The following is a 12,025-nucleotide window of genomic DNA, read 5'->3' on the forward strand; positions in this document are numbered from 1 at the left end:
ACTTCAATTTCCTTCCTAGTGCTCGATAATCCCCAAACAGGTCCTCCACCCTAGCTTTGCCTATGTTGTTAGTCCCAACGTGGACCACAACAACTGGATCCTCCCCCTCCCGCTCCAATATCCTTTCAAGCCGGTCAGAGATGTCCCACACCCTGGCACCGGGTAGGCAACACACCATGCGAGACTCCCGATCCGGCTTGCAAAGGATACTATCTGTCCCCCCAATTATACAATCCCCTATAACAACTACTTGTCTTTTTGCTCCCCCCTCTTGAATGGCCTTCTGCACCATGGTAACGTGGTCAGCTGGTTCATCCTGTCCAGAGCCCTTTTCCTCATCCATACAGGGAGCAAGAATCTCATACCTGTTGGACAAGGTCAAGGGCTGAGGCTCCTGCACTCCTGAACTCAGGTTCCCCCTACCTGCCTCACTTGGTCACATTCTGATGTCCCTGATCGCTAACTGAATGTGAATTACTTAATCTCCCAGGTGTGACTGCCTCCTGAAACAAAGCGTCCAGGTAACTCTCCCCCTCCCAGATGTGCCGCAGTGTTGGAAGCTCAGATTCCAGATCATCAATTCTGATCCGGAGTTCTTCCAGCAACCAACACTTGCTGCAGATGTGGTCACTGCCATTCACAATGGGATCAGCCAGCTCCCACATCATACAGCTACAGCACACCACCTGCCCAGCCACCTCTGCTTAGTTAATTACTTTATTACTTTGTACAGGTTTGAGTTAAAATACTTTCTGATACCTCTCTGCTATAGTCTTTTTCTAAAAACCAATTAATAGATAAACAAAAAAAGTAATTTTTTAGTAGTTTAGATGACATCGCCATCCCTGTAAACAAATATCTTGACAATGAATCTTAGAAACTGGGGCTTTTGATGGGGGAGTGGATGAACATCTTTGCCATATTAAGTAATCATAAACTATTATACCTCCCATCAAAATATTAACTGTGCTGATTAGGAATGAAGAAATTGTTTTTGCCAATATGGGACAATGACATCACCCAGGAGCTGGTTTGAGATGTACATCCCTTTGTGAATTTACTTTGTGCAACATTATTGTTATCATTACCATGTATCCTTGAGATGCAGTGCTCTCCATAGCCATTAACATAGATTTGTAAATAGTTGACTCTTGCACTGGTCCCACCGTACCCTACTGGTGGTGGTGGTTGTTGTTGTCCAACTTAAAAATGACACTTATCTAAATTTTTTCCCATTATTTATCCATTCCTCTGTCCATTTCTATTTATTTTGACCTGAATATTTCAATCTTGTGCAGTAGCCTTTAATAAGCCAGCAAATTGAATACCTCTTGGAAATTCAAATATGCTGCATTCATTGGTTCTCATTTATCCTCCCTGCTCAAAGATAAATTGTCAAACACTTTTTTTTCCCTTTCTAGAAATGAGCAGGATTAACAGTTTTGACTATTTTCTAAATGTCTTGCTACTAATTCCTTAAATAATGAATTTCAGCAATTTCCCAATGACAGCTGTTAGGCAGACTGGTCTATAGGTTCCAAAATCTGCTGTCTCCTTTTTCTGAAGTGTTGTTACATTTGTGGTTTTCCAATCCATTAGGATCTTTGCAGAATTTTTGAAATATTACACTCAAAGATCTACCACCTCTCCATTCACTTATTTTATGACTTTTGAAGGTGCAAGCACTGAGTGTCGTGGCCTTGAGAATTGATTCCCATTAGTTTTCCTCATATTTTCCTTTATGGTTATGAATGATTGTTATAACATCTTCCCTCTTTGATTCTATACTACCTGCCAAACAATGTTCCCTATAATTTGTTTCACTACTGCACAAACCTCCAAGGTCCATGCGCAGCAATGGGTCTGAAAGCAGAAGTCATTCGCCTGCGTGCACAGAAATCTCTGCAACAGCTGTGCAGCTGAGGGAATATTGCTCCTAACTGTGGTGAGTTTCCACTTTGATAGAGAAAAAAATGAACAACATGAAGCCATGTATCCTATTTGAGGCGAAACTGATGGCTGATTTGTGATCCAACTCCATGTACTACACATACACTTTGGTTGAGCACTCCTCAGTTGCAAATTACTTGTAACTTAAAGTTCTTTCTCCATTTGGGACTTCAACACTCAACCTACATCACTAAGCAGTGCATTAACAGAGAGACAACTCAAAACTGAGCAAGTACAAGAAAGGTAATGGCAGATATCACCATACAGATTGGATGGCTTTGAAAACTAAACTTCGAAATAACAAACCTTGATTTCATATTTATTTTCCATAAAAGAACCTGAAGTCTCTTTGAAAAATATTCTATGAAACAGACTCCAAATTCTAAAGATTGTGGATTATTTAACAATTTGATTATAAATTCACTAACTGCTGATTTCCTACTTTGTGCTGTATTCTTTTAAATAGATGTATTAATGAAGTAGGTAAGTTTTTTTTGCTTCAAGTATAAACACCTAGTCACAAGCCTCTAATGCATATTAATAAAATTTATCTTTAAAGTAAGTGTATTCTTGTATTTATTTAACAAAAGCGACTGATATAACATTAAGGGTATAAATCAACTAGGCAAAAGTGAGGACTGCAGATGCCGGAAATCAGAGTTTAGATCAGAGTGGTGCTGGAAAAGCACAGCAGGTCAGGCAGCATCCGAGGAGCAGGAAAATCGACGTTTTGGGCAAATTCATCAGGAATAGAGGCAGGAAGTCTCCAGGGTGGAGAGATAAATGGAGGGGGTGGGGCTGGGGAGAAGGTAGCAAAGAGTACAACAGATGAATGAGGGTGGTAATGAAGGTGATAGGCCAGAGGAGAGGGTGGAGCTGGAGGTGATAGGTCAGAGGAGAGGGTGGAGCGGATAGGTGGGAAGGAGATTGGTAGGTAGAACAGGTCATGAGGACAGTGCTGAGCTGGAAGTTGGAACTGAGGTAAGGTGGGGGGAGGGGAAATGAGGAAACTAGTGAAGTCCACATTGATGCCCTGGGGTTGAAGTGTTCTCAGGCGGAAGATTAGGTATTCTTCCTCCAGGTGTTGGATGGTGAGGGAGCGGCGGTGGAGGAGGCCCAGGACCTGCATATCCTCGGTGGAGGGGGAGTTGAAATGTTGGGCCACGGAACGGTGGGGTTGATTGGTGCGGGTGTCCCGGAGATGTTTCCTGAAGTGCTCTGTGAGGAGATGTCTAGTCTCCCCAGTGTAGAGGAGACTGCATCAAGAGCAACGGATACAATAAATGACATTGGTGGATGTGCAGGTGAAATTTTGATGGATGTGGAAGGCTTCTTTGGGGCCTTGGATGGTGGTGAGGGAGGACATGTGGGTGCAGGTTTTGCAATTCTGCGGTGGCAGGGGAGGATGCCAGGACGGGGGGGGTGTGGTTTGTTAGGGGGCGTGGACCTGACCGGGTAGTCATGGAGGGAACGGTCTTTGTGGATAGGGGTGGGGAGGGAAATATATATCTGGTGGTAGGGTCCGTTTGGACGTGATGGAAACGTCAGTGAATGATATGGTTAATGTGAAGGTTGGTAGGGTGGAAGGTGAACACCAGGGGGTTCTGTCCTCATTACGGTTGGAGAGGTGGGACGTGAGGGCAGCGGTGTGGGGTGTGGATGAGATGCATTGGAGGGCAACTTCAACCAGGTGAGAAGGGAAATTGCGATCTCTAAAGAAGGAGGCCATCTGGTGTGTTCTGTGGTGGAACTGGTCCTCCTGGGAGTAGATACGACGGAGGAATTGGGAATACAGGATGGCATTTTTGCAGGAGGTAGGGTGGGAAGAGGTGTAATCCAGGTCGCTGTGGGTTTGTAAAAAATGTCTGTGTCAAGTTGGTCGTCATTGGAGATGGAGAGGTCCAGGAAGGGGAAGGTGGTGTCAGAGATGGTCCAGGTGAATTTAAGGTCTGGGTGGAATGTGTTGGTGAAGTTGATGCTCAACCTCCTCGCGGGAGCATGAGGTGGTGCCAATGCAGTCATCAATGTAGCGGAGGAAGAGGTGGGAAGTGGTGCCGGTGTAACTACGGAAGATGGACTGTTCTACGTAGCCGACAAAGATACAGGCATAGCTGGGGCCTATGGCTACTCCTTTGGTTTGGAGGAAGTGGGAGGATTCGAAGGAGAAATTGTTAAGGGTGAGGACCAGTTCAGCCAAACGAATGAGAATCAGTGGAAGGGTACTTTTGGGGACACTGCTGAAGCCAGACGCCAACTTGAAGACCTCCTCCTACCACCCCCTTGACCATGACCCCACCCCCCATCACCAAACCATCATTTCCCAGACCATACAGAAACTCATCACCTCAGGAGATCTCCCACCCACAGCCCCTCCAACCTCATAGTCCGGGAACCTCCCCATTTATCTCTCCACTCTGGAGGCTTCCTGCCTCGATTTCCTAATGAAGGGCTTTTGCCCGAAACGTCGATTTTCCTGCTCCTCAGATGCTGCTTGTCCTGCTGTGCTTTTCCAGCACCACTCTGATTTAAAATTAAGGGTAAAAAGTACAATGTTGTACAATTTTTTGAACTAGTAGCAGTCATGTTCAGATTTTGGAAAGAGCATGGAGATTGTCTTGCAATTTTAGTTCTCTTCTCTAAGAAAAGATATACTGGCATCGGAAGCACCCTTAATTCACCAGGTTGATCCCTGGTAGGGAGGGATTATCCTGAGGAAAGGTTGAGTAGGTGAGGTTTGTAATTTTTGGAGCTTAGAAGAATAAAAGGAGACCACATTAAAATATTCACTGGGGACTCTGCAGGGTAGAATGCAAACTAAGTGTTTCTCTTCATGAGAGTTTCTAGGACAAGAGGGTATAATCTCAGAGTAAGGGTTAGCCCAGTTAGAATAGGTGAGGTTTTTTTCTGAGGGTAATGAATCTGTGGAATTCTTCAGGAGGTAAAACAGCATGTTAAGTATATTTAAGTGAGATAAGTAGATTTTAAATGAAGGGAATTGAAGGTTATGGGGGAAAGGCAGCAAAAGAGTTGATTTTCAGATCAAGCATAATTTTATTGAATGATGGAGCATACTTAGTGGGCCAAATGATCTACATCATGTTATATATCTGTGGTCTCAACAAAAAGGTCTTCCAGCCGCAGTTCTTAACATCACCTCTTTGTATTAGAGACTTGGACAACTGAATGAGATAATATAAAGCAACTAGAAGCTCCCTCATTATCCAAGGCCCCAAACACACCTTCCAAGTGAAGCACTGATGTACCTGCACCTCATTTAACCTCGTCTTATCGCTACTTAAAACGTAGACACCTCTACATGGAGGAGATGAAACACTGACTGGGTATTTGCGTTGCTGACACTTGTCAGTCTCTGACACATCACCGGTTCTCATATCAACATTTCTGTCTCAGGCTTACTGCAGTGCTCCAGCAAGGTACAACACAAGCTGGAGGAACATCAACTCATCTTCTGCCAAAGTACCTCTCAGCCTTAAGAATTCAGCACAGAGTTTGAAAATTTCAGAATGTGGACATTTGTTACCTACCCCCACATCCCTAGGTCCTGATTTATTCAGCCTGCTCCCAGAACAGCCAACCCATTTTCAACAATTTACACTTCACATTAGCATCTTACTCAGCATTTCTCTCTCTCTCTCTACTTATTAGCAATTACTTTGTACTCTGTTAACTTCCTCCCCACTCCCACACACACACCCATCATCAGCATCAATATCACTCCTTCCCAGTTATTTTCAGCTCTGATGAAGGATCACTGGACTTGAAAAGTTAACTTTTTTTTTCTCTACAAGTGCTGACAAACCTGCTGATTTTCTCCAGTACTTTGTTTTTGTTTCAAATTTCCAGCATCCACAGTTCTCTGTTTTCATTACACAGTAAAAGCATTCCATCTTTACTGTCACATCTATTTACAATATCAGGTTGCAGGACAAAATGCCAAACACAGAGGTTCTCACAGGTGCTGCAGATGTCGCATTGAAGATTTGCTAACTGGACCTCCAATTGTCTGAGTTGATCACAGAAGATTCCTGGCTACCATTGGCAGTCTTCAAAAGCCATGAGAACCTGCATCTCAGAATATTCCAAACTTGATATAAAGACAATCTGAAAGCCACCCTCAGAGCTTGCAGGTTGGGTCCCAACATGCAGGAAAAATCAACCATCGACAGACCCAAATTGCTTATCTTCATGCAATTTCAATAACCTGAGTTGAAGTCTTCAGGACAAGTGAGCATGTAACAGTGCTTCCATTCATTCTTCCAATACTGACTTCAGATGCAGTACCCAGAATCACATGCAAATTTAGATTTGGTCTAATGTTGCACATAAGACAACATCAATCAAGACTGTAAATTAGTCTTTTATTTTGCTAAATACTCATACATGTAAATGATGGGTGAGTCTATCATAAACTTCATAACAGTTCTGTCTTGTGAGAGGAGCAAAATATAAAATAGACCTGAGGGGCAACTTTTACACACTGAGGGTGGTACGTGTATGGAATGAGCTGCCAGAGAAAGTGGTGGAGGCTGGTACAATTGCAACATTTAAGAGGCATTTGGATGGCTATATTAATAGGAAGGGTATGGAGGGATATGGGCGGGGTGCTGGCAGGTGGGACGAGATTGGGTTGGGATATCTGATCGGCGTGGAACGGGTTGGACCGAAGGGTCTGTTTCCATGTTGTACATCTTTATGACTCTAAATGTATAAATAATTTAGCAACCACAAGTTTACTGAAAATTCCTTTGATTTACAATTTTTCAACTTTTTAAAATACAGAATGACAGGTTCTACTGTAATAAGTAACGAGAAGGTAATTTTGCACACATTACTGTTTGGAGGACATTGTCCAGCTGAATTTCATTTGATTACCAGATTCCTTAATACAGATGAAGCAGTAACCAGTGCACCAGGCAAAGAATTCTTTTTGTAAAACCTGTCCCAAATACTCTTAAATGTATTGTGCGTTGCAAAGACATTGTTCCTCACATTAGAAATTATGTTATGTACTACTTGAAGGTAAGATGTTAAAGCATAACATGGAACAATTACAGCACAGAAGGTGGCCATTTGGCCCATTGCCTATATGTTGGCTCCACAAGGAACACAAATCCATCAAGGACATAACAGTCTGTTTAATTAGTAATAAACAAAAAAAACAAATAACCATAGATGCTCGAAATCAAAAACAAAAACTATAACGGGAAAACTCAGCAGATCTGGCAGCACTACGGAAAGAAAGCATATTAACATTTTGGATCCAATTCTTCAGAACTGTTTAATTGGTACCTTATCTAACACCATAATCACTCTCTCATCACCAATTCACAGTGGCAGCAGTGTGTATCATATACAATATGTCTTAGAACATCTCACTAAAGCTCCTTCAAAAGCACCTTCTAAATCCATGTCCATCACCTAGAAGGACCACCTAGAATGTTCCACTCCAGGCCACACACCATCCTGACCTGCAACTATATTGCTATTCCTTCACTGTTGCTGGGTCAAAATCCTGGAACCTCCTCCCTGAAAGATCTACCTTTCAAGAAGGCAGCTCATTGCCACTTCAAGGGTAATTAATGATGGACACTAAATGCTACCCTAGCCAGCTATACTCACATTCCATGAATGAATTTTAAAACATTATCAAATCGAATGGCTGAATAACCTTAAGGTTGAATGACCTATTATTCCTATGCTGGCTAATCATTCTGGTATATTTTCTTTCATGTAATACCACATGAAGTTTATGCTAAAACTGAATTCTCATGGAAAACCTTCCAATTTTTTTGTCTCACAAACTTGATTGAGTTTTTTTGAAGAGGTGACCAAGAAGGTAGATGAAAGCAGAGCAGTAGTCATTGTTTACATGGACTTTCGTAAAGTTCCACATGGTAGACTGGTTAGTAGTTAGATCACATGGGATTCAGGGAGAACTAGCTAATTGGATACAAAATTGACTTGATGGTAGGAGACAGAGGATGGTGGTAGAGGGTTGTTGTTCAGACTGGAGACATGTGACCAGCAGTGTACCGCAAGGATCGGTGCTGGGTCTATTGTTGTTCATCATTTACGATGTGATTTGGATGAGAATATAGGAGACGTGGTTAGTAAGTTTGTGGATTAACACGAAAATTAGCGGTATAGTGGATAGTGAAGAAGGTTATCTAAGAGTACAACAGGATCTTGTTTAACTGGGCCAGTGGGCCAAGGAATGGCAGATGGAGTTAATTCAGATAAATGTGAGTTCAGTTCAGGAAACTGGCCAGCATGGGTATTGTATGACTCTAAGACTCAATGTAATGTTAGTATTTTGCCTTTGCACACATTCCGGTATTATGACTGCTGTCACAAGAAGTATGTCAGTTGGAGACTCTACTATTCATCTATCAAACTGAAATCTGGTCACCTAACTGCAGACATGTGGGTACTAGAGATCAGACACAGTATGACTCATCCATTGTGACTTGACTACCTTCCTTCAAGGTATATATAAACCCAAACCTCATGCAAAGGGTTTCTTCTGAAAAACTTAATTATAAATGTAATAAGACTAGAAAGTGCTGGAAAAACATTGTGGAACTGGCAATATCTGTGGAGGTAGTAACTGTTAATATTTCAAGTCTATGATGACTCTTCTTTCAAACTCTAAGTATTGAACTCAAATTGTTAACTCTGTTTCTTTCTCCATGGATGCTATAGGACATTCTGAGGTTTCACAGTACTTTGTTTTATTTCAAATTTCCAGCAGCTGCAGTATTTTGCTTTTAATACTCGCATTTAATAAAATGGTGACATAGTAAAATAAAATTACCACAAAGACCTCTTGTTTCTGGGTAAGTACTATTATCCTGTGTTTTCTGAAACATGGCTTCAGGCACATAAGGGTCATTTATAAAAGCACCATAGTTCCTTGAAACTGGGATTGCAAGTGGATAGGATAGTGAAGAAGGCATTTGGTATGCTTGTCTTTATTGGTCAGTGCACTGAATATAGGAGTTGGGAGGTCATGTTGCGACTGTCCAGGATATTGGTTAGGACACTATTTAAATTCTGTGTGCTGTTCTGGTCTCCCTGCTATAGGGAGGATGTTGTGAAACTTGAAAGGGTTCAGGAATGATTTACAAGGATGTTGACAGGGTTGTAGGGTTAGAGCTACAGAGGGAGGCTGAGTAGAATGGGACTATTTTCCCTGGAGCATCAGAGGCTGAAGGGTGACCTTTTAGAGATTGTAAAATCATGAGGAGCATGATTTTCCCCAGGTCTTATCCCCAGGGTGGGGGAGTCCAAAAATAGAGGGCATAGATTTAAGGTGAGAGGGGAAAGATTTAAAAGGGATCTAAAGAGCAACTTTTTCATGCAGACAGTGATACATGTATGGAATGAGCTGCTAAAGGAAGTGGTGGAGACTGGTACAATTACAACATTTAAAAGGTATCTGGTTGGGTATATGAATATGAATGGTTTTGAGGGATATCAGCTAAATGCTGGCAAAAAGGACTAGATTGATTTTGGATACCTGGTCAGCCTGGACGAGTAGGACTGAAGGATCTGTTTCTGTGCTGTATATCTCAATGAATCTGCATGATATAGGAACAGAATTAGGCTATTCAGCCCACCATGTCTGCTCCACCATTTGATCATGGCTGATACGTTTCTCAAGGAGAAAGTGAGGACTACAGATGCTGGAGATCAGAGCTGAAAATGTGTTGCTGGAAAAGCGCAGCAGGTCAGGCAGCATCCAAGGAGTAGGAGAATCGACGTTTTCTGAAGAAGGGCTCATGCCCGAAACGTCGATCCTCCTGCTCCTTGGATGCTGCCTGACTTGCCGCGCTTTTCCAACAACACATTTTCAGCTCTGATACGTTTCTCAACCCAATTCTCCTGCCTGCTCCCTTGATCACCTTACAAATCTAAGAACCTATCACTGTCTGAAATGCACTCAATGACTTCGCCTCCATATCCTTCTGCAGCAACAAGTTCCACAGATTCAACACCCTTTGGCTGAAAAAAATTCATTCTCATCTCAGTTCAAAATGGTCACCCCTTTACTTTGAGTCTGTATTCTTGGGTCCTAGTCTCTCCTACTAGAAGAAACATCTTTTCCACATTTGCTCTATCCGGGCCATTCCGTAAATTTCCACATTGTAGAGTAAAGGTATCATCCTACCTTCATTCTTTGAGGCAATGAACAGCATCCAATGACCATACTTACTTCTTCTGCTCAGATGACAAAGTGACTCTTCATATTGTTAAAAGAAAATAAGTTTGACACCATGTTTAAAACTACATAAAGAAGTCTTTATAAATTTACTTCACAGTAGGACTGGATAGGAGAGAGAGTCAAGCTTTGCAGGACTGGGCCTATTCCAACAACCTGCTGTTGCTGCTAGACAGCATTTTTGAATACTTATTACAAAATAGATCTTTTGACATAAATAGGATCCTTGCTACAACTCCTTGCTGCTGTTCAAAGATGTCAATTGATACAGCAACAATGTGTGCAGATTATATCTGCAGTTTCTTAACAAACATATACATAGTCTCTGTGACACGCTAATAATGTGGAACTTTGTAATGTAACATAATGACTGTGGTTGCTTCCCTGATAATGAGCCTTCTGTAGTTAGGCACGATTTGAATATTTATGTTTGTGTAAGTCAATCTGTTGATATGAGGAAAGCTGATGCCTAGGAGATTGTCACCTTTGATGGGAACCATTTAACCCAATGAACATTTAACCCTATCAAGGTGCTTCCGTTCTGCAGGAACACAAAAATGTTTTCTCCTCGTGAATACTGCATCTGTTGCTTGTTTGATAAAAAGGAACATTGTGATCTTATCAACTTAGCAATAAATTGGATGAATACAGTAGCTTTAAAGCTTCATTTTATGGCAACTTACACTTCTACCAGAAAACTTAACCTTTTTTTGATCTGTTTGCAGCTCAGACCACAGCTCAATATATATTTATAGCTTCTCATGTGAAAGAGATTAATGAATAACATGTTCAGGCAAGGTATCTGTAGCTTCAGATCCTGAAGTAATAATAGGTGCAGGTAAAACCATCTAGATTTCATTTTAATTGCATTTATTGTCCCCTAATGAATTTGTCTTCCTCATTTAGATTTTTCATGTTTTGTAACTCCAAAGCAGATTCTATTCTGCCCGCTTCATTTGCTGAAAAATAAGTTGCAGCAGCAAGCAAAACAAAATTACTGCAAAAGTGCAAAGAATGGCGCAGCACTAAAAACTCATGCATGTAGAAAAGCAAAGGTAGATATTGTTAAATGAAAATAAATCCATAAATTTGTAAATCAAGTTTTTTAATAGTAATGTTAATTCAAGCAACAAATGTAATAAAATTAGGATCAAGTCTTGTACTCATTTCGTACGGGTGATTGTAACAGAGTTGGAACCTTGCAATAACATAGAAGCCCAACTGAAAAGCATTACCATAATTACTGTTACAATAATAAGGTTTGTACTTAATTACAATGCAATCTCTGGAGTGGTCCCAAATTACTTATGAAAAATGAAATATACTCTTCAAGTCCTAATTTATAACATTTTAACCCTATCAAGCTTCTACATTAGAAGATACTTCAAAATTGGTCCACAATGCATTATAAAAAGTGTGATGCATCATAAATGAGTTCCGTTTAAAACCCAAAAGACACTGTCTTCATGAGTGACATTTAGCTGTTATGAAGTTCCCCGACACAATCGTATTTTGATACGGCATTCTATAAATTAACTGGATTTGGGCTGACAAGTGAAAATGTTGCAGAGTTAATTTAAAAAGTAGTACTTTTCAACTACAAAGTTTAAAGAAAAAACTTTTACATGAAGTCGATGAACAAGAATACTCTGCTGCAGAGTACTGCACTTCATTGTTCGAATAGTGGCATGTGGAGAAATGTTAAGAAATACCAAGATTATACACTTGAGAAAGTTAACAACATTTGGACAAAATAAACGAAATTGCGCTATCTGATGTAGTATAAACTGATAACAGACCCTGTAAGTTAAACAAAATATAAAGTGGGTCACC

The sequence above is a fragment of the Chiloscyllium plagiosum genome, chromosome 11 (genome assembly GCF_004010195.1).
Source record: "Chiloscyllium plagiosum isolate BGI_BamShark_2017 chromosome 11, ASM401019v2, whole genome shotgun sequence".
Classification (NCBI taxonomy): domain Eukaryota; kingdom Metazoa; phylum Chordata; class Chondrichthyes; order Orectolobiformes; family Hemiscylliidae; genus Chiloscyllium; species Chiloscyllium plagiosum.